Genomic DNA, 20,222 nt, shown 5'->3' with positions numbered 1-20,222 from the left:
CAACAAGCAAATCTGCTCTGGCACATGGTAGCTAGTTGCCAAAAGAGGGTCACCATAAAAGCAATGAAAGCAGCGAGAAGGTTTCTCTTTTTATGATAACACCAACTATTTCTTTAACACTTCAAAATTCACAAAGATAGTTCCCATGCATTATCTCATTTGTGCCTTTATGCAATCTTGCATATGTTATTTTCACCCAGTGTTGCAGGTCGGAAAGCTTAAGGGCTTTAAAGAAGCTCATATAACCCTTAAGTGGTAGAACCAGGATTCGAATGCAGCCGTTTTGACACTAACTTGAAGTTTTAAATCCAGAACTGCAGTGACAAGGACTAGCAGACCCAGTTGTCTGGTGCTGATTACTTCTCTCTGCCTCATTGTGGACATAGCCTCCTCCCTTTAGGTTTTGTGCTCTGCTGCATCCATTGCCTGGAACTCCCACCTCACCTTTTTGGCCTATATGAATCCTGACTAGTCCAAGATCACTTTTTAAAAAATATTATGAGTTTTAAAAATTTTATGGCCCAGCGCAGTGGCTCACATCTATAATCCCAGCACTTTGGGAGGCCGAGGCAGCTGAATCACGAGGTCAGGAGATTGAGACCATCCTGGCTAACACGGTGAAACCTCGTCTCTACTAAAAATACAAAAAATTAACCTGGCGTGGTGGCGAGCGCCTGTAGTCCCAGCTACTCGGAAGGATGAGGCAGGAGAATGGTGTGAACCCAGGAGGCACAGCTTGCAGTGACCCAAGATCGCACCACTGCACTCCAGCCTGGGCAACAGAGCGAGAGTCCATCTCAAAAAAAAGAAAAAAAAAAAATTAGAAGTTTTCAGAGCAGTTTATCTTTACAGAAAAAATTCATCAGAACACACAGAGAGTTTGTACATGTTCCCTCCCCACCCTTTTACTATTATTTATAACTTGTATTAATGTGGTGCATTTGTTAAAATCGATGATTCAACATTGATGCATTATTAGAAACTAAAATACATGGTTTACAATAGTGTTCAATCAATACAACATACCGTAGCATTGTACATTCCATAGGTTTTGACAAATGTATAATGACATGCATCCATTATTACTGCATCACTTAGAATAGTTTCATTGTCCTAAAATTACCCCAAGCTTCACCTATTTGTCCCTCTCTCCTGTCTCCTTAAACCCTGGAAACCACTGATCCTTTTAGTCTCAATAGTTTTGCCTTTTCCTTTGTCATATAGTTGAACTTATACAGTACGTAATCTTGACAGATTGGTTTCTTTCACTTAGAAATATGTTTTTACGTTTTCTTCTTATCTTTTCATGGCTTAACAGCTCACTTCTTTTTAGCATTGAACGATGTTTCGTTGTACCACAGTTTGTTCAGCCAGTCACCTATTGAAGGACTAATTAATTGTTTATTGATTTGGGCAATTATGAAGAAAGGTGTTATAAAAATTCACGTACAGGGTTTTATGTGAACATAAACTTTCAGCTCCTTTAGGTATATACCAAGAAGCATGATTGCCACATTGTATGATAAGAATAAGTTTAGTTGTATAAGAAACTGCCAAACTGTCTTCCAAAGTGGCTATACCATTTTGCATTCCCACCATCAATGAATGAGAGTCCTGCTGTTCCAAATCCTCACCAGCATTTGGCATTGGTAACGTTATAAATTTGATCATTCTAATCAATCTGTGTGTAGTGGTATCTTGTTGTTTCAATCTACATTTCTCTAATGATAAATGACCTTGAACATTTTTCCATTTGCTCATTTTTTATCTGTACATCTTTGATGAAGTGTTTATTCAGATCATGTACTCTTTTTTAAAAAATTGGGTTGTTTGTTTTCTTATTAGGGCCAAGGCCACCTTTTCTTTGGAAAAGGCCATCCCAGCACTCCTTGTGGCTCATGTGGCCTGTATACCAGTTAGAGCTCACATGTTACTGAGCTCACTGTTACCTTACTTGTCATGCCTCATCTGATTTCCCTAACTTGCTGATAAGTTTCTGCAAGGGATCACTTTTGTACATCCTTGAAGTAACCATAATATCTAACAGCATGTTTTGTACAGAGTAGGCTCTCAGAATTTATTTTTAACTAACCAAAAGTTAATGGCCAGGAAAGCAATTCGTTTAAAACCAAGACTGTCTCTTTAATCAGAAATGATGGAGTTAAGCAGAATAAATGAGGTATCAGGATATTTGTGGTTTAGTTAGTACTCTGAGAGGAACTTATTTTCTGACCTTCAGTTTTTTTGGGTTTTTTTTTTTTGTAAAATATCTAGTATCAAGGGCCAATATTATATGGTATTATATGGCTATCAAATCACTTTGGAAGTTTGTGAAAAGAGAACTAACTTTTATCCTCTAAAAATGTTATATCTTTATCATTTCATCCCCAACTCAAAGAAGGTAGAAGCAAGATTAAAGTTTGCTTTATTCAAGGACCATAAATTTGCTGGAGTTAGGACTCCAAACAATTCAATCACCTCTTAATTAACAAAATGTCTTAATTAAGCAGAATATCTTGTGTTTAATAGAGACCGGTAGAAAATATAGGGTTGTTTATAGACATAAAACAAAAGACTTAAATAGAGTCCACTCTGGTAGTACAGTACACTAGGTCCAAGCAACCAATAATCCTATTCATTCATTCAACTGACTTATTTATTTATTCATTTACTTATTCATTTACTCTGTAAATAAAAAAGTAAAACCCAGTGTTCTTTGTATTTAAGTGTGTATGCTCATGTGAAAAATGAAAATTACCAGAGTCTGCAAATTGGGCTTTGTGAGGTCATGAGGTGAGCCTCAGCCAATGAATTCCAGATGTCTGTCTTCGCAATTTCTTTGGGTGAGGAAGGATTCTGGTAGTCAAGACAAGACCCAAGAGAATAGTACAGCTAAGATAAAGGCTGTGCCAAGGACCTTTTCTGGTATTGGTTACTTAAGTTGTCCAGGGAGTTCATTTTATAAGAATATTTAATGTACCAAAGCCTTTAGATAGTTGTGAATTATGAAATACAGGAGTAGGGAGAGATTGAAGGAGTAGAGAAAAACTAAAAACAAATCTACAAATTCCAAGTGGTACAAAATCTCTTCAATCTTACTAGTCTGTTTCAACACATGAAGCAAATTGGTAGGTAGCTTTGGCAATCTCTTACGCATGGAGAGGCCAGAATGAACTCAGAAACCGTGGTTCTGCCTACCCTCTCCATTAGTGTGTGGCCATGGTTATGCCATTTTATAGTATGGAGTCTGAGCTCACCTCTGGATAAGAAGGCTGTTAAGTCCCCTATTTCTATCTCAAGATTGCTGAGAGAAATCAAATATTATTTATGTTCAAGTGTGTTAATTCAATAAAAGTATATAAAATATGGGCCATTATCACTATTAGCACTGATAATTGATCTTAGAATCTGGAATCCTATTAATAATTAATTTGTTTATAAGGTTAACCTTAGAAATTCCAACTAATATAAAAGCAGACACTATTCATTTTTATAGTTGTTCAAGGAATAACAAATAGCTTATTCAACTTTTTAAAACTCTATTCTTTTCTGTCAATATTTTGATTATGTTTTTGTACCAAGTTAATAGAAAGTTTTAACTTTATTTCAGTGTAACTCTGACCTATTTAATTGAAAATAGATATGTTAAATATAAAACCAAAATAATTTTGGAAGGCAAAAATGCACTAAAATGACTGATGCATTTAATAATGTGAAAAATATTTCAGATAACTAAAATGCATTCCAGGCAAGAAAATATGTGCATTAAAATTTTAAATGAGTTGCCTTGATGTCCAGGGTTAGGTGGGTACCTCTTTTCATCCTTCAGTAGGTTCTTTGGGCCCTCAAAATGAGATTACTTATACTTTGTTTATCTCATAATTTATCTACATGGTAAGTGTTAATAGTGCAGAGAATGTTTTATATTTAACATCATTTTTCTGAATTAAATATATTGGGATTACCCTTGATTGCACGAAACACAGATTGTCATGTGTATTCGTCAGCTTTCTCTAGGCTAAAATGCAGTAAAAACAATTCTAAAATTTCAGTGAATTTCAACAACAAAGGCTTGTTTCTAATGCACATTACATATTGGTGGCAGCTTTGTTCCTTTTTCATGTGTCTTGTTTATTCCAGTGTCTAGAGTGGAGAGGAGCCTCTCTAAACTCAAGGCAGAGGGAAAGGGCAAAAAGATAAGCTAGAACTTTCTAATGACTCTAAAACTTACATTTCCTTGGCCAAAACAAGTCCTTAGGCCAAGGTTGGTGTCAATAGGGAAAAACAACTTCTCCAGGAAGGCACTTTGTCCCATGGCAAAAGATAGTATAAACCCCCTATAGGGAAGGAGAAGAAATAATTGAGAGCAATAATACAATTTGCCATACCACCTCTCATAGTTTTTTAGAAAGATATGTATCCTTTGATATAGGAGAGATCATAGTTGGCATCGCTCCCTTCTTCCCTCTACCTCTTTCCTTCTCTTGTTCTCTTCCTCTCTTGCTCTCTTGTTTTCTGTGTCCAAGTACCCAGCTATGGCCCTAAATGATTCATTCTTTGTTCTGAAATACAGATGAGGATGTACCTATGCAAGGGTAGCCAAAGTTGGATACAATTGTGTGGTATTGAGTGGAAGACAGAGACAAACTTTGGTTTGAATATATATTCATCACAGAATTACAGTTCTCTGTGTCTGTAAACACAGAACAAATCCAAAGAGACTAGATGAAGACTTTTCACATTTAATGTTTACAAGAATCACTTGAAGACCTTATTACAGATTCTGATTCCGTAGAACTGAAGGGAAGCCAAGGATTTTACATTTCACAGAAGACTCCTGGTGATGTTGATGCTTCTGGCCCAGGGACTACACTTTGAGTAGCAATGGCCAAGATGATCTCAGAACTTCTTTCAAACCCTGCTACACTCTGAAGTCATTTCTATTCGTTTCCCCCATTACATGGCTTAAATAAACGTACATAAACATTGTACATAATATAAGAAGGTTAAACTTTCATTAAATTGTCTCTTAAGGAAAGAGGGAGAGCTGTACCATCTTTGTGCCCCTAACCCACAGTGTTCTGCTGTATGAATAACTGATACTGCACGGCACTGGATAAATGAATTACTGAGGTTAGAAGGAGACTGAGGAAAAGACTGCAGAATGATACAACGAAAACTTCATGAATATCATAGTAAACATTCTTCCTGAAGAGTTGGCCTTGCTCCCTTAGCAGACTCTGTGCCCATTGGAATAGCATGTTTTTTGCTAAACCTTTGCTTACACTTCAACGCACATCCTTGCCTCAGGGACGTCACCTGATTAAGATTTAGTATCTTAATCTTGGGAATGGGCTTCATTTACGAGGAAGGCAAGGCCATTCAATTCCAATTAACTGCACAGTTCTTGTGTAAAAAACAACCTTAAACTTTTAGACTATTTAAAGAATAGCAGAAGCCCCCACCCTTACTTTTTCATAAAACAGAATTGTCCTGACATGGCTTTCCTGTTCTTTTGAGTCAATAGGCTCAAATAACTTAAAAATAGATGATGGTTTTACATTTATCATTTGAACAAACATGGGAAACACAGAAATAATTGCTATGGAATTCCGGGTATAGTTTTTCCATCTCTACAATTGGCGAGGTGGTTCTTAGAGAACAGTAGACTACGTAAATGCACATGCTGGGGATGTGCTAACATCTAGCCTCGTAAGACATAATGTCATCTGAGGCTAATCTCACTCGGAGGGCACACTAGTGATTTCAAAAATGCTGCATAGGAACACAATGATGTTTACTAGCTCAGTGAAACGCTCTCTCCTGGGAACACCAAATGATTCTAAGATGCTCCCAGGACTTCATTTATACTTACTTATACAATCTTTTTCCTATTCCTATTGTGTGCTGGCGAGAGGTAGGAAGCTGAAGATTAAGGGGTAAACCAGTAGGGAGAAGGAAAGGGTCCTGAAAAGACCACTGAACTAGAAAATTTGGGGACGTAGGTTGTAATTTCACATATACCACTAATTAGCTGTGACTTGGGCAATATATACATGACAAGCCTCAGTTTCCTTATTTGTAAAACAAGATGATTACAGGGGTTTTCTAAAGACCTTTCCAATATTATCCTTCTAAGAGGAAAAACAGTAACAATATCAGGTGCTTTCATGACATGGAAAGCTGTAATGTGTAAGCGTTTAGGCTGCATAACATATGCAGGATGGCCCATGTGCATACAGAGATGAACTAAACAGGGAGAAAAAAAAAAAAAGAGAGCCTTGTCACAGAGAGAGATTGGAACTGGAAGTCAGGAGACCCATTTTATTCATTTATTCATCATTCATTCATACAACATACATGTATTCAGAAATAGCCTCTGAGAGCCAACTGTTTGCAGTCACTACACTTGGGCCTGTAATATGACAGTAAAGAGACAGACTTTTCTGCCCTTTTGGAATTCATATTCTCTGGGGAAAGACAGGTAACAAGTAAATAAAGAAAGAAACAGGATAATTGAAGATTGCTATAAATGTCACAGAGGAAATAAATGTGGTACAGAATCCCCAAGTAGCAAAGTGGCTTGATGTGTTCAAGGAAGAGAAAAGGAGCCAGTGTGTTTAAGAAGGCACTGAGCGCGAGAGAGAATATAGGAGATAAAGTTGCAGTTAAGTAAGGCTCAGGTCATTCAAGGCCTTAGAGGTCATAGCAAAGATTTTAGATTTTAAAAGCCAAGGGAAACCATTGAAGGGTTCTAGGAGAAAAGTGACATCTTAATTTAAATCAATCTTTCTGGCTTTTGTGTGGCAAAAGAAGAAGATATTGGACATAGGAAAAAAGAATCACTATGGACTCCTGGTTTTTTATTTATTCTTTCACAATCAGTTAGAGCCAATTAGAGTCACTTTCTTTTTAATGTTCAAATTTTTTAAATATGGCCTAGGGTGAGTAGTAGTGAGGGGACATGCCAAAACGAGTGTTGTGACTTTGGATATGGGCCATTTTCAGCGCCATTTCTCTTTCCCTACACCCTAAAACAAAATGTTCCTTTTATACATTCCCTGATCCAGACCCAGAATCAGCTATTTCTTCAGGATCCCAGCTTCCATTGAGTAGGAGTGATATCAAAAATCTAAAATTTGGGCCCTGAGTGCACTCACTGCTATCAGGTGTCATTGTTTCCAGGTCATTTTACTAAAATTTCAGTATATTCAGAAAGGCTTCTCCTATTCCCAAACTATAAATAAATTTACTCATGTTTTCTGATACTTTTTATAATTTTTTTTCCATTTTAGATATCTGATTCATGTGGAATTTTTTCTGACTAATATTGTGATGTTTGTCAATTTTATCTTTTACTAAATGGCAATCTAGTTTTCTCAACATTGTTTATTAATAGGTCGTGTTTCCCCAAAGATTAAATATTCTGCCTTTATCATTTGCCAAATTTGAACAATCTATTTATGGACCTTACTGTTTCATTGTTCAGTCTGTCTATCCATGTGCCATGCTATCCATGTGCCATGCTAGAATATGTTGTCATATTTGTTAGGGTTAGGCCCCCGTCATTGAGCATTTTTTGCATGGTATTCTAACTTCTCCATATCCCTGCTAACACTTGTTATTTTCTGTTTTGTTTTGTTTTTATGGTAGCCATCCAAATGGGTGTGAACTGATAGCTCATTGTGGTTTTGGTTTGCATTTATCTGTTGATTAGGGATGTCTAGCATTTTCACATATGCTTATTGGACATTTGCATATCATCTTTGAAGAAATGTATATTCAAGTTCTTCACTCATTTTTAGAGTAATTTGATATTTTGTTGTTGTTGAGTTATAGTAGTTCTTTATATATTTTAGATATTAACCCCTTATCTGATACATCATTTGCAAATATTTTCTCCCATGCTGTAGGCTACCTTTCACTCAGTTGATTGTGTCCTTTGATGAATACAAGTTTTAAATTTGACATAGTCCCTTTTGTCTATTTTTTCTTTTGTTACCTGTGTTTTTGGTGTTATGTGTGAAAATCATGGGCAAATATAATATCATAAACATTTTTTTTCTTATGTCTTCTGGGAGTTTTACATTTTTGGATCTTACATTTAGGGCTTTAATACATTTGAGTTAATATTTGTATATGGTATAAGATAAGGCTTCAAATTCATTATTGTGCATGTGCATATTCAGTTTTCCCAATACCATTTGTTGAAGAGACTGTTTCCCATTGATTGATCTTGGCACTCTCATTTAGGTTTGTTTCTGGACTCTATTCTATTTCATTAATCTATATGTCCGCCTTCACATGAGTGTCATACTATTTTGACTTTAATAGCTTTATAATGTTTTCAAATCAGGAAGCATAAATCCTCCCACTTTGTTTTACTTTTTCAAGATTATTTTAGCTATTCAAGGTTTCTTGAGATTCCATGTGCATTATAGGATGATTTGTTGCTATTTCTGCAAAAAAATAGACACTTGAGATTTTGATGTGGATTGTGTTGAATCTATAAATTGTTTTAGTTAGTATTGACATCTTAGCAATATTAAGTCTTCCAATCCATAAATGTAGGATGTCTTTCCATTTGTGTCTTCTTTAATTTCTTTCAGCAATGCTTTGTGATCTTCAATGTATAAGTTTTTCACTTCCTTGGGTAAGTTTATTCCCAAGTATTTTTTGAGGCTGTTGTAAATTATTTCTTAATTTCTTTTTTAGATGATTGTTCATTGTTATTGTATGAAAAGACACCTACTTTATGTGTTGATTATATCCTACAACTATGCCAAATTCATCTATTAGTTCTAGCAGTTTTTTTTCTGAGTGTGGGATCTTTAGGGTTTTCTACATATAAGATCATGTTATGTGTGAGAAAAGATAATTTTACGTCTTCCTTTCCAATTTGGTTGCTTTTATTTTTCTTCTCTAATTGTTGTGCCTTGAACTTTCAGTATTACATTGACTAGAAATGGTGAAAGTGGGCATCCTTGTCTTGTTCCTGATCTTAGGTATAAAGTTTTCAGTCTTTCACCATTGAGTATAATATTAGTTGTGGACTTTTTATATATCATTGCAGCTTTTTTCATCCCTGTAGTACATCAGGCAGGAGCATTACAGCTCTTTTGCTCCCACAGTTTGCTGAGTTCTGGGTATTGTCTCATGACCAAGAAGAATAAGGTACACAGATGCCAGAGAATGGGGTAAGGCAGAGTAGAATTTATTGAGTGAAAGAAAAGCACTTGACAGGAAGAGGGACCCAAAAATGGGTAGCCATCTGTGAGGCTGAGTTTGGGGTTTTTATGGGTTTAGAATGGAGAAACACATGTGGATTGGTTTATGGGTAGGCTTGGAAAAGGCACCATTTGATTGGTTAAAAGGTAGCATTTAGAATGAGCCAGTAGAGAGAGAGTGGGCAAAATGGGGATGGAAGTTCTCACTCCAGCCATGGATTCTATCAGAACTGGTAGGTTGGTTTTCAGGCTTTAGAGTTTCCTTGGCTTGAATGTTGAGTTTCACTAGGGACCCGTCCCTGTCTGTCTAGGAATTTGTCTGTCTCCTGTCACTATCAACATGGCTTTTATTACATTGAAATAGTTTCCTTTAATTCCTACTTTGTTGACTGTTTTTATCTTAAAGTGTGTCAAATTTTGTTAAATGTTTTCTCTGCATAAATTCAGATGATCATATATTGTTATCCTTAATTCTGTTAATGTGATATAATGAAGACTATTGATTTTTAAACATTAATTTAATATTCTGCAACTGTACTAAAATTTTATTAGCTGTGTTGTATTTCTATGGATGTTCATGGGTTTTCAAGACACACAACCATATCATATTATCTTCAAATAGGAGTATTTTTAACATAACTTTTCTAATTCTTATGTCTCTAATTTTGTACTCTTGTCAGAATCTGTGTCCTGAAATCTCCAGTTCTATATTGAAGGATAGTGAAGTGGCATTCTTGCCTGGGGCTAGACTTCAGAAAGAATGCGCTCAGTATTTTTCCATTAAATATATACCAACTTTTGGGTAAGATACACACCTTTTATCATATTGAAAAATATCTACTGGTTACTTTTATGACGTGAACTAAGTTTTAAAAATGCTTTTTCAGTATGCATGAACATATAGCTTTTCTCCACAGGTCTATTAACATAGTGCAGTATATTTGCAGATTTTTAATTCTTGATCTATCTTGCATTTCTTATATAAACTCTCTTTTGTCCTAATGAATTATTATTTTGCTAATGTGCTGTTGGGCACTGTTAGTTAATATTTATTTTAGACTACTGCATCAACATTTGTAAGTGAAAATAGTCTGTAGGTTTGAGGAAAAAAATATTTTTTACATCCAGGTTTGTTGTTAATGTTCATTCTTTTTGTCAGAAATGTTTGGAAGATCATTTTTCTATGTTCTTGTACAAATAGAATGACCTGGATTTGGAAATTTCTGTAGAATTCCTCTGTGAAATCATCTTGACCACCTGATTTTTTTGAGAGTGAGAAGTAACGGTTGACTTTCTCTATTTCTTCTATAACACTTGGTCTGTTTTCTTTACTGGAATCAGTTTTGACAAATTATGTTTTTCCATAAAATTCTTCACTTTTTCATTATTTAGATCTTCTCTGTTTCAATGGTTATTTTTCTTTGTCACTTTTTATCTTGTATATTTGTGCTTTCTCCTCTTATCCCCTTCTCATGTGCAATCTTACCTTTTTTGATCAGATTAGCTAGTGATTGTCCATTATGTTTATTTTTTAAACCAATATTTATTTATAGTATGACTATTTTTCTTTTTCTACTTCATTGCTCTGTTTGTATTCTGATTTCTCTCCTTTGTTCCCTTTATTCTGTTTTCCAAATTTATTGTCATTGTCCATTTTTATTGACATATATATTTAATACTAAGATAGGATAGTTCCCTTGACTCCCTTTGCAGGTAACAACTGGAGTAACTTATTTCACTCAGTCCGCCACTGGCCACTCATTGCAGGTTTACCTGGGAGCCCAGCCCTTCCATATCAATACCATACATTTTTTCTGATCACTGCTTTAATTGTATGATTAAAGACATGTGATTCGGAATCACAGCTCTTTATCATTGTTTTTTACAATACCTGTTATATTGGTTTGCATTTCCTCATTTGAGTCCAGTTTTTTCATAATAATCACAAAATTTTATAGTTTATTAGCACTTTTATAATAAATTTTTATACTTTATTTATAATTCACCACTAACGTGGTGAATTGGTAAATTTTTATAAATGTCCAATATGCATGAGAGAAGATTTACTCTCTATTATTAAGAGGGTGAAAATAAATCCATCTTATTTACTATGTTGTTTGTGTCCTCTCTATCCTTATTTATTTTTTATCCACATTACCTTTCTCAGGCTGAGCATGGCATGTCAAGTCACCTGATGTTTGTGTGCTTCTTTCTCTGCATTTCTTCTAGTTTCGGCTTTAGGAAGGTGACTGATAGGGGAACGTTTCTATCTTGTCTTTGCCTTGAATTGTGGCCTTTGCCTTTATAAAGCTTTCTTCTTTGTGCTGTTTATCCCTTTTCTGTTCTGAGTTCTAACTTGTTAGACATCAAGATCATAACCCCCAATTTCATTTTGTTTGCATTTGCTGGTACATGTTGCTCCATTCTTTATTTTCAGGCCTTCTTCAATTCTTTGTTTTAGGTGCATCTAGTGTACACTGCGCAGAGTTGATTTTGTTTTGTGAGCCAATTTAAAAATTTTTCCTTTTAATATGTGAGTTATGTCATTTACATTCATGAACATGACTTATATGTTCCATTTCGGCTCTATTGGTTATTTTACTGTGTACATGGCACAGCTTCATTATACAGTTACTTCCACTATATGATCTCTTTTTTTGTTTTATTTTTTAATCCTTTAAATAGTTTTTGTTTTTTTGCTTTGTTTTGGCTACCTTTGTTATATATAACAGTTTGTTTTCATGACCAAGCTGCTCCCTTTACTAAAGCCTGTATATAACGACTAGATTCTCTCTTTTTCTTGCTCAATTTTGAATATTCTACCTATCAGCTTTAAGTGATATTTTCTGATTCTATCCTTTCTCATTCTCCTTTCTTCTCTGCTTTCCCCACCTAACCCTCTGCTCTGGAGTAAGCTTTGGAGCCAACTCAATAAACATAAGTAGCTTATTTTCCCGATTAGTTACAAATTAAGATCTGTGAAGTCCTTTGCTTTTACTTGTATTGCCAGTCATGATAAGCATGCTTTTATTTGCTCTCCTTGTTCATCTGTCATTTTTTTTGAGGATATGCGCAGAGATTATAATTTAGGCTGCTCTCATTATCTTATGGACCTGGAAACTTCTCATAGATTTCATGAAAATTAAATGAGCTAATCTTCGTGAAAGTAAAGACCACTATTATTCTTTGCTGAAAAGACCCTAGGGATGTCTTTTCTTGCATTTAGGGGCAACACATTTTTCTAATTACCGTATATTAACTCTTTTCTGTAATGTATTGTGACCCCTTTAACTTCCTATCATGACTTTTGTTCTGATATATAGAAACCTTTTGTCTTGATAGGTAGAAAGGTAGACGAGCTTGGGAGGACAGAGACCTATCTCAGTAGGCTTCCCTAAAGAAAGCAAGAAAGGAAGGAGCTAGAATAGCAAACACCTAAGGGAAAGAAAGATTGATGCAAAGAAAAATGAGAAGGAAATTGTTCGTTCTCTTGTAATTCTATTTAGGCTTGTCCCAGACTGGACAAAGAGTCCACTTTACTTAACATTTTCTATGAAATAGATGTTGCACTTGGCCCCTGAAGAATGTTATAATATAAAGCTAATGACTTTAGTAAAGTTTCAAATATATATAAGACAACAAGCATTAATCTAACATTATGTTTACACAGTCCAACAATCTTTCATTTTTATCCTATTTTAAACATGAGGAAAAAAAGTAAGACTCAGATTCAGAGAGGTTGAATGTATGGTTGGAAGTTGCATAACTAAAAACAGTAGAGAAATGACTTAATTCAAAAACTTATTTGCTCAAATCTCACCTACTATAATAAAATGTAAGAGGGTGAAGAAAGGCAAGAGGAGTGGCCATGGCAGGTTTGTTCTAGATGCTTAGTTGTAGGGGAAGTAAGTTACTCATGGTCAGAATGGTCTGAGAAGACTTTTCAGAAAATATTAGATTTAACAGTTTCCCCTCCAGTTCAGGACAGTACCTGTGTTCTTAATGCCTACGTATCTCATGTTGCCTGGCTGGACCTGCTATAGAAAAGGATGACTAGCATTCCCTTTGCTTTGTGACTTAACCAGGAGTGGCTTTTCCTTCTTAAAAAAAGAAACCTTGACTGGGCCTTGTGGCTCACGCCTGTAAGCCGAGGCGGGCAGATCACGAGGTCAAGAGATCAAGACCATCCTGGCCAACATGGTGAAACCCTGTCTTTACTAAAAATACAAAAAGTAACTGGACGTGGTGGTGTGTGCCTGTAATCCCAGCTACTCGGGAGGCTGAGGCAGGAGAATCGCTTGAACCCGGGAGGCGGAGGTTGCAGTGAGCAGAGATAACGCCACTGCACTCCAGCCTGGAGACGGAGTGAGACTTTGCCTCAAAAACAGAGAAACTTTCTCTTTCCACAGAGACCTTCAGGCAGGAACTCCTTTTAAATAAGAGATTGTAATTAATATTATCACTGGGTCCTGAGAGAGTACCTTGATTGCATATACAGCAATGGAGACGGACAAAACACAGATTGCCTGTTATCTCATCAGGATGAAGGTTTGCATTTGAGTTCAGCTAGAGGAACAAAGAAGATCTGTGCACCCATCTTCTGAGTCAGCCAAACCCCAGCAGGGTGTGTAGTGGTCTTGGAATCCTAAGATTGAATCTGTTATGAGAACAGAGAGGTTTATAAGTATCAGAGCAGCAGGGATGGCAAGTGGTTCTAATGGAATTAGGAGATGTTATTGACAGGCCCTGGCTCTGGAAGTGTCTCCTCAATTTCCCATAGGTGATATTTCAGAGTTAAACCCCTTATTTAAGTTAAGACTAAGAGAAGAGAACCAAAGAACTACAAAGTGGTCAGCTCAAAATCCAAGCAAGTCTCAAGTAAGTTGCCACTTTGTATTCAGGTGTATGACAATATGACAAACTATTAGAGCAGAAAGATTTCAAAGGAAAGTAACTCTCATTTTCATTTCGTAGATGAGGAAGAAAAATTTTTCCTGCTCAACTCCTACCCACCCTCTCCAGATAAATTCTAAACATTTGGCCCAGTGACAGAATTAAACCACACTCCAAAGCTATTAAAATCCATACCTACTTTCAAGACAGTTCTTTGTGGATTGCCCAAATAGGAGGTAGGTGACAGAGAGAAAAGCGCACAGATTGCCACTGATACCTGCATTTGAATCCTACCTTCATTACTTATTTTGAGCTGTGTGCTTGCGGGAAAAATCACTTAGTTATCTTGAGCCTTGATTTTTTTTAATCAATAAAGTCTAAAAAATAATCGTTACCTTAGAGAGAAAGCTAAGAGGAAGGAGCTCTACTTAGAGAAGATCACAGAAAATAAATATTTTAAGCTATTAATCAAAGACTGTTTGAGGCATTGGGAAAGGAGGCAGTAGAAAATGGACATTTTAGGAAAAGAGAAATTCGGAAGCAAAGTCCTGACAGACAGGAAATACAAGGCTTAGGGAGGCAGTAGTCTCTGTGGTTGAAATTTTGGTGTCATAATAAGAAATTTAGACTGGCCGGGCACGGTGGCTCATGCCTGTAATCCCAGCACTTTGGGAGGCCGAGGCGGGTGGATCACGAGGTTAAGAGATCAAGACCATCCTAGCTAACACGGTGAAACCCCGTCTCTGCTAAAAATACAAAAAATTAGCCAGGCATGGTGGCGGGCACCTGTAGTCCCAGCTACTCGGGAGGCTGAGGCAGGAGAATGGCGTGAACCCAGAAGGCAGAGCTTGCAGTGAGCTGAGATCGTGCCACTGCATTCCAAGCTGGGAGACAGAGAGAGACTCCACCTCAAACAAAACAAAACAAAACAAAAACAAAAACAAAGAAGTTTAGACTTTGGTGGTTGTAGTAGTTGTAGTAATAGGTAGTATTCATTGAGTGTATTCCACAGACAAGGTGATATTCTAAGATTTGACATTTATTGTCACATTTAACTCTTACACTAACACCATCAGGCAGGTACTATGGTTCTAATTTTACAGATGAGAAAACTGAGACAGAGAAAAGTTACATTGCTTACCCAAAGTCACATGGATAGCAGATTTAGCAGCTGAGCTGTGACAGGCAATGGGAAGCAAACAAGACATTCTTAAATAGGGTAGCAGAAGAGCCACGTGTGTATGTGTCTGTGTGTTCATGATATAGATAGAGTGATGGAAACATACATGCATATGCAAGAAGAAGGTATACACTTGAGAAAATAAATCCTGGACCAAGGTAAAGGAGGAAGACCAGTTAGAAGTCTACTATAATATTTCAGTTGAGAGATGACAGTAGTTAGAATGAATTCAGCCAAGGAGAAAACGATGAGGTGAGTGACAGAAGATATAGTTAGGAGATAAATTGGACAGACTTAGTAATGCAAAGTGAGAAGCAGCAAACCATTGAGGATCATTGCGAGATGAGGAAATTAGTTGGATGATGATGTAAACCTTATAGGTTGGGGTTCTTTTAAAGTAGTTGTTCCCAAACCTTTAATATGAAAGTGAACCAGCCTTTCTATGACTGAATGACCTCAAGTCCCAGGGGTAAACAATTCTACAAAAACAAACGAGTGACTTTTTTCTACAGAATTAGGACAATGCAAATCTTACAGGTAAGAATCTATGAGGTATCTTCCACTTAAACTCTAATAATCTACCTTTGCAACTCTGGCCCTCTATAACCTTGGTCTCAGGAAGGAATGGCATGCAGTAGTGACAGACAGGCATTAAGTTCTGGGTTAAAGATAATATATCTCAAGATTATTTCTTTTTGGGAGTATATGTATGCCCAGATTTACATACTGCACTGAGACAGAAGTCAAACAAGAATGTAAAAATTATCACCTCCAGGATATATTTATTATATATGTATATTTTCCCCAGTGAATGCTATCCCTTACACATTAATCTGCACACAATGTTAAAAAACATGCAGTAAAAAAGTCATTTTGTTTTCTTTATAAAAACATCTAAATTTCAGTTATCAGTGGAATATTGTGCAGTCATTAAAATAATGCTTCTGAAAAAGTAGGTGATGACTTAAAGAAATATTTATTACATTAAATGAAGTTAACATAGATCAAATGCTATATAGATTCTACAAAATACCTAACCAATACTCCTCAAAACTCTCAAGGTCATCAAAACAAGGAAAGCCTGAGAAAATGTCAGAGTCAAGAGGAGCTTAAAGAAACATGATGACAAAATGTAAAATGGAATCCTAGATAAAATCCTGAACAGAAAAAGGTACCAAGTAAAAGAGCACACTAATATTTAGGTTTATGCAAACTCCTAAATATCAAAAAGTTCAACAAAGGCCTTAATACATACAATGACTACTTAAAATGATATATTTTTACTGTATTACTTGTCAAAGTCTTTAAAAAAATTGGAGGTCTGTTAAAAAACTGTGCTAAGTGGCTTCTATTTTATCTTTTATTTTAATGCAGAAGTGGACCCAGCAGTGCCGAGTTACCCCATAGGCAGACAAAGCACAGCCTTGAGATACGAACAGAGCAGGGCATCGAAACCACTTATTTGAAAGAAGAAGATATTTGATATTTCTCTAACTTATGGTTTTGTACTATTTTTTATTTTGAATTAGTTTGAACCATAAGAAATTACTAAAACTTGACTATTTTTACTTGCAGAAGGTAGCTTCATATCGTTCAATGTAGGACTCAGAGGAATGAGTAGTCTGATTGTGTTGTTTGGGGCATATGAAGTCTCCATCTGGCTCTGCTGCCAACCCAGTTTTATTGCAAGCTCTTAAGAAGCAGACTCTTAATTTGAGTGGTCAGCTTTGTAAAAAATATCTGCACAGTGTATGTTTTGACCTCCTTCTCTCATCTCACCTAATCTCACCTCTCCTACCCCAGAAAAAGCAACCTAGTCTGGCAAGGCCTGGGAGGCAGATGAAGCTTGGTTGCCTCTCCAACTCATTAAGCACCTGAGCAAAAACAAAGCGGATGTTGTGGGAAGTTTTTTGAAACTCAGGAAAATCTCCATCCTCAGTGGTCCTGCTAGGAATTAGTTTTTGTTTGGGGGAACCAGAGTCTACGATTTTGTGAGATATTTCCTGAAGGAGCTAAGAGTTTCAGTAGAGAGTGAGGAAACATTCTGGAATGAAGATCTGGAAAAAGTATTTGGTTTGTTAAAAGGCTCCCGTGCCCCGCGTTTGACCTGCATTGCAGAATCTTCAGTAATAAGGCAGTATTTTATCCTAGCTTCCTCCATCCCTCCCTCCTTCTAAGTCCTGATTTTTTTTTTTTTTTTTTTTTTTTTTTTTTTTTTTTTTTTTTTTCTGGAGTAGCAGCCACAGAGCACGGGGTGAAAAGTCGCTGGAAGGACAAGTTGACAGATAGCATTTGGGTCGCTGGGTCACTGAAAGGCGTCGTGATCTGGGCTCAGACAGAGCGATTTCCTCGGTGATTTTAATCTTTCGTCTGTTCACACGTCACGCCACCTGGACATAATGCAGAGAAATCTGGAGGCTTAACAAACCCTTCCTCTATCCCCTAAAGCTTACTTGGACAAAAAGAGAGAGAGAGAGAAAAAGAGAGAAAGACAGGAAAAGAGAGTTAACCCTCTCCCTGCCACCCCCATCAACAGCAGAAAAACCTAGGAGTGGAAAGACCTTGCTGGCAATTAATAAGCTCAGGGCTTTGAGCAACAAGGGCCCTGTCTTTATGGAGCCTGTAAATAATATAACAAGTTGCCCCATTTACTGCCTTAGACACATATACATGGCAGCTTTATCCTTTTTCGTTGACCCTCTGTCTACGTTTTGATTTACTTTCAAATATCATCTCATAGATTCTTGGAAAACATTTATTTTGATGGTGGGGGTTGGGGTACAGGCAGATGGAGAAAGGATGTAGAGAAAGAGCTACCCACGAAAGGAAATATTAATATCTTCCCCGTGACTGTGACCAGGCAGTCTGTTTTTCTTATTTCCCCATAAGTTTCTGAGCTATTTCCGGCCAAGGGTGTTAAAGCTTAGAATTAATGGATTTCAACAAAGTGGATGCCGATGTTCCAGAGAAATGCTTCTACTTAACTTGTTAGCAATATGCGTCAGGTCATGCTTGATAGTGCTGGAGAGTGGGGAGGAAAAGGCAGCCAAGGGACTGCCAGGAAGATGCTCCTTCAGGTTTCTTCCCTCTGGACAAATGGTGGAAAGAGAGAGTGACTCTGGTGCTCACCCCTTGCTCCCACAGAACGCTCATCATCTTCTGTTAAAGCACTTATCAAACTTTATCATGGTTATTTGCTTAGATGTCAGCACTAGACTATGAACTCCACAGGGGGACTTTATCCTTCACATCTCTCAAAGTGCCTGGAATATAATGGGACATTTTAAATATTTGCTTGTTCATTTTATCAAACAGGGCTTAAACACCTACTATTGCCAGATAGAGAGTTAGTCAATGGGGATACAATGAGGGATACGTTAGGGTCCCTTTTCTTAAGTTGCTCATAGTCTGGCCAGGGAGACAGACATACAAAGATAACATTGATAATAACATGCTACAGATGCTTCCCTGGATGTACAGGGCTCCATGGAGGGAATCATTAAAGAGGGGGCCATTCTACTGGGGAGGGGAAAGGTGGATTAGGAAAGACACAAAGTGATTGTAGAGGTACAAGCAAGAAGCTACACAGACCAGTGGAAATGCTACCTCAACAGCCTTTGAGAGAAGTAGCAGGGTCTGATATACTAGCACTATCAGTGGGGATAAGAGAAGATGCATTAAGAGGTAAAAGGAAGGTGGTTCTACAGAACTCAGTGGCCACCAGTGATATACGAGTTAAGAAATTGCTTACGCAGATAGTAAGAGTATGGGAGTCCTCAGTAAGGCTTTTCTTTTTAATGAAAAGCAGCCCAAATTATTTTCCTTACTAACAAAGAGCAGCCTGTAAAATCCAGCTGCAGACCTAGATACTGGCAGTTGTGGCAATCATGTTCAAGATGGCGACTCCATCTTCTCTTCTCTTTGCCAGCCATGTGTACAGGAAGAAGCAGACAAGATGGCGCTGATCAACTGGAATGCCTATTTGCATAATAAGATTAGCATGGGGGAAAAGCCTTCCCCACACACTATGTAGATGTCACAACTGATCAAACCAATCTATGAGCCCTATGTAAATCAGACACCGCCTCCCCAAACTGTATTATAAAATGGCGCATTAGCACCAACCGTTACTTTTCTCTGCTAGGAGACCCTCTTTGGCGTTTTCTCAACATGAGGAAGCTTTTTCTCTCTCTTTTCTTCTTTTTCTCTCTCTTTTCTTCTTTTTCTCTCTCTTTTCTTCTTTTTCTGTTAAACGTTCTCCTCCAACACCCACTCCTCATGTGTGTCCGTGTCCTGAATTCCTTCCGCACTGAGACCAAGAGCCAGGGTATGTACCCTAGTCAAGGGAGCCCTTTCACCGGAATATAGAGCCAGAAGGAAAAGGAGAAGTTGGAGTTAACCTCCTTCTGGCATTGGTGACTGAGTCACCGAAACAGGGAAAAGGAAAGAAAGAAAGGAGGTCACGATAAAGGCTCTAATGTCATGGCTGTGTTTGTTAATCTCAATAATCAATTTAACTGTGTTTGCTCAGGTTATTACAATTGCCTTGGCTTTGAATAGGTACAACTTACCTTGTTGCAATTAACCCTAGAAGAACTCCATTTACCTGTGCCACAGTACAAAGGAAATATCACAGGCAGCAAATGCGTGAACTTAGATTGAGGTCTGGCTCGGAAACCCTGAGTCCCAGTTTACTCACCTCTATGCCAGAGATAAGCATTCCTTCCCTGCCTGCCTACATTATTAGTGTGTGGTGAGGGCGGAATAAGATTATGTACCTAAAAGCTACACAATACAAGAAGTGAGATATGCAAGCCCTTGTGTCCCAAGAATTTGGAGGGACACTGGCCTTTCCAGCAGAATTGGGGTCACTGACAGAAGGCTAATGAAAATTAAAATCACCAACTGCCTTGAAGTAAACA

General features: G+C 37.2%; 3 long non-coding RNA genes across 7 annotated transcripts in view; 1 reads left to right on the top strand and 2 right to left on the bottom strand.

Moving 5' to 3' along the window:
- The window catches only part of LOC139356472 (uncharacterized), a 274,354-nt gene that overhangs the window by 34,198 nt on the left and 219,934 nt on the right, over positions 1-20,222 (bottom strand). The gene's annotated exons all lie outside the window — the stretch shown is intronic.
- Positions 662-19,554, bottom strand: LOC139357457 (uncharacterized). Its single transcript, XR_011610603.1, has 3 exons — positions 19,426-19,554; positions 4,232-4,337; positions 662-796 (listed from the first exon to the last, which is right to left on the bottom strand). It is a non-coding gene; the product is annotated as an uncharacterized lncRNA (long non-coding RNA).
- Positions 19,407-20,222, top strand: part of LOC105492948 (uncharacterized) — a 39,095-nt gene continuing 38,279 nt past the window's right edge. For 3 of the 5 annotated variants that reach the window (XR_011610597.1, XR_011610598.1, XR_011610596.1), the window contains exon 1: positions 19,407-19,627. This is a non-coding gene — a long non-coding RNA (uncharacterized lncRNA). The remainder of the gene's footprint in view (positions 19,628-20,222) is intronic. The other 2 variants (XR_011610595.1, XR_011610594.1) reach the window with 2 other exon arrangements.

This window comes from Macaca nemestrina, chromosome 1 (assembly GCF_043159975.1).
Source record: "Macaca nemestrina isolate mMacNem1 chromosome 1, mMacNem.hap1, whole genome shotgun sequence".
Taxonomy (NCBI): domain Eukaryota; kingdom Metazoa; phylum Chordata; class Mammalia; order Primates; family Cercopithecidae; genus Macaca; species Macaca nemestrina.
Note: the sequence above shows the minus strand (reverse complement) of the source record. Positions and strands in the feature narration are given on the sequence as shown.